Source organism: Centroberyx gerrardi, chromosome 8 (genome assembly GCF_048128805.1).
Source record: "Centroberyx gerrardi isolate f3 chromosome 8, fCenGer3.hap1.cur.20231027, whole genome shotgun sequence".
NCBI lineage: Eukaryota > Metazoa > Chordata > Actinopteri > Beryciformes > Berycidae > Centroberyx > Centroberyx gerrardi.
The window spans coordinates 3,323,458-3,327,358 of NC_136004.1; positions in this window are offsets into that span (position 1 = coordinate 3,323,458).

Consider the following 3,901-nt stretch of genomic DNA (forward strand, 5'->3'; position numbering starts at 1 on the left):
AAACCAATTGTATAATTGCTTAGCCGGTGTCAAGCTACTTAAAATAAAAATAACAGTTCCGGTTACAACCTTCAAAATAAAAGCCGTTTTGACGAATAGGTGACAAACATTTTTTCCTACTACTACAAAATAGAGATGTGAAATTAAAGAATGCGTTTAAGGAGTAATCTGGAGTAAATGAATATAAGACTGCTGTTGTTTGCAAAATGTCCTTTTCTCAGCAAATGGCTGCCAAAAACATTAATAATTTCCAAAACACCACCCTTACGTGTACTATCCTGTAGAAGCCCATTTTGATCTATTCCAGTTACGATTCTTGCTATTCTGTGCACCCTAATACGTAACCATTCCTTTTTCCAAGAGTGACACATTTTAGTCTTATAGCCTTTTTTCTTATTAATTTAATTTTAATTTTAACAAAATTCCATATGCACAAATGTCAATTTACCAACAGGAAGCCTGAATTCTGTGTGTTCTTGAAGGAAATGAGTCTTCACATTGATTAAGTGTCTCTCTCATAACAAAAAGGCCATTAGAACTATTAATATTTGTCATTTATATAAGGTCTTTGTGTAATTTGAGTATCTGTGTATCCCCCCATACTATTATTTTTCTTTACATCAATTATTTACATTTTTTTATTGTACGTCTGTCATTATCTTTACATTTTTGTATTATATTGCTGTATTCTATGAAGATTCTTTCAATAAAAATAAAAAACAACGCTACGCTTTTATTTTGAAGGCAAAATGACGCAGCTCTCATGCTCAAGCCGCTTTCGAGCTCATCATCGCCATCTGGTGGACCGGAGGGAGAAAGTCTATTACATAGCCTACCTGTATTATGTTTAGACTATTTCACTCCCAAACATAGTCAACATTATGATTTGGCTATATATATATGTATATATGTATATATGTATATATATATATGTATAATTGTTTTGTTTTGTTATTTTTCAAAAATAAGATGCACCCATACACCCACCCAACCAACACACACACACACACACACACACATGCACACACACACACACACACACACACACACACACACACACAATAGGACTATAAACAGAGAATGTACACTTATGTACACTTGCATGGTCCTATAAACACTATGGGTACATGTGCACAAGCGCAATGTATATACACAAATACACACCCAGTATCAACATACTTGCACACCATACACATATACACATGCAGATGAAACAACTGGGCTATAAAAAATAACAGTAATCCCTTAAAATACCCTTACATTTACATAAATTCACCCCTTAATTCATGCAAAATCCCCTTAAAATGAGTTAAGGGAGTTATTAATGGAGGAGACCCCATCAAAACCATCTTAAACACCCTTTAATGTTTGACTCCTTACTTTCTAATTGAATGTAAAATTCAGGGAGACAGGAACTTTTCCATAAATAACTCATTAATAACCCTGTAAACCTGCACAAAAGGCCTGAAAAATCCCTTAATTACTAGTGTCTCTGTGAATCAACCCATGAATAAATCCCTTCCAACCCATGATACTAACCTTACTTTTTTAAAGCTGTTATTTTTAATGGATAATTAATTTTTATTGTTTATGCAGTTTATGTAATGGAGAAATTAAGGACATTTCAGGGACAAAATTAAGGGGTTTGGTTTCGTAATTTGGTTGATAATGTTGATAGAGTGCTGTTCAAAAATGATGTGATTAAAGTCAATATTCCATATCCTATCATCATATCACTATCATTTCTTTGAGAGCCAAAGCGGCTCGCTCCATTCATATTAAATCCATTAAGTCCCTATAAGTCCAATTTGTCATGTGATTTTTGTATTATATGCCATTGCAGATATAGATGTAAAAGTAGTTTGAACTGCTTTTTCTAAGTAACTTCAGCTACCAAAACTCTATTTGTCTTGAGCAGATGGTCTTGAGGCACGCTTCACTGTAGTTCAGCATCTTCCAATGTGAAGTAACTGGTACCTTGTAAAACTAGACTTAACTAGACCTTGTAAAATTAGACTCAAAGGACTCACTGATCCTGCTTTACTTGTGTTGGGCTTGTTTATAATGAGGGGTTCACATTTCCTATTGCTATGGTAGGAATGGCTTTTGGTCAATTTGCCTGTTCTATATTAAAACCACTAGAGGTCTCTATTCACTCACTTTTATGTGTCATCAAAGTCTGGCTGCTTGCTGGTTAATGTAAAGACAAACTGCAGCCTGGTGAACTGTGCAAAAGCCTAAGACTTTTGCACAGTACTGTATATAAAACGCATGATAAGATTTCAACACTTTCAATAAATATGGTAGAGTTGTAGAGGCTGTGACAGTATCTGGGATGAAAAAGCTACAAAACTAGTCCTGATAGCACTTCCAGGCACTGTGTTAGTACAATATGGCAGGTTAGGGGTCTTGGTTCTCTGGGTTGGGGTTAGGGTTAGGCCATAAGAATTCATATGACTTGTTAAATTCACATGAACCTTGTTGGTTAGAACAGAGTTTCGGTAAGTACTGATGCCATTTCAACCCAGCCGTTCCATCAGCCTCATGTTGGTGTGAGCTTCCTGGAGGTGTTGTATGTGTGTGTTGTCCCATCACACACCCCCCATCCATCTCCCATGGATTGTGACTTTATTTCTCAGAATTCTGACTTTATATCTCAGAATTCTGACTTTATTTCTTAGAATTCTGACTTTATTTCTCAGAATTCTGACTTTATATCTCGGAATTCTGACTTTTTTTCTGAAAAAAAGTTAATTGTGAGAAAAAAAAGTCAGAATTGTGAGATTTAAAGTCAGAATTGAGTCGGTTCTTTTTGAGTGGCGGGAATGGGCTTCCATAATTGGTAAATTCCACCAACACCACTGCAAAGTTTGAACACTAGCCACTATCTGGCATGGTACTGCATGTGTCTTTATTGCAGTAAAGACCTTCAAACAAAAACCTTGGACTTTGACATGGAGGCTGACTATACACATCTGTGCTCCCCAAACACTTCCACCCTCAGCCAACAAGAACTTGTTGTGCTTCTGTGCTTCAGGTTTGGCATTATGTAAGATGTTTTACGCAGCTTTGTTGAATACTCAGTGCTGATTGGCCAATGAAGCACTTGCACTCTGAGGCCTTTTTTAATGTAACAGTAGTGGAGAGAGACAGGAAAGGGGGATGACATGCGACAAAGTCCCAGGCTGGGTTTGAACCCAGGATGTTGAGGTTACATGGCAGTCTGTGCTCCTCAGCCAACAGAGCCACCAGCACACCACAAGGAATGCTGACAACTGCTATTTCTCAATGACAAACTGCTGTTTCACCTCTAATCATATCAATCTGCAGTCAAGAAGTCTGGTCCAATGTGTTGATTTCTAATTAACAAGTGGCACCTCGTGGTAAAAAGACGTTACTCCTTGGTTACTGCTGACAAACGCTTGGCTAACCGAGGTTAGAAATATGGAAGATTTTTACAATATTGCTATTAATTTATTCAGAGGGAACCAAACTTTTGATTATTAACGGCAACTGATTGGATTTATTTCAATGGTTACAGTTCTGTTACAGTGTAGCATGGATGCTAGCTACAGCAGTTTCTATGGTTACAGTTCTGCTACAGTGTAGCATGTTTCTATAGTTACAGTTCTGTTACAGTGTAGCATGGATGCTAGCTACAGACGTTTCTATGGTTTGCCTACAGTTCTGCTACAGTGTAGCACGCTTCTATAGTTACAGTTCTGTTACAGTGTAGCATGCTAGCTACAGACGTTTCTATGGTTTGCCTACAGTTCTGCTACAGTGTAGCATGGATGCTAGCTACCGATGTTTCTATGGTTACAGTTCTGCTGAACTATGTTTTTGGTGGAAGCTTGTAAATTACTTCAACTTGTAGCCTAATAAAATAATTTAAAATCAA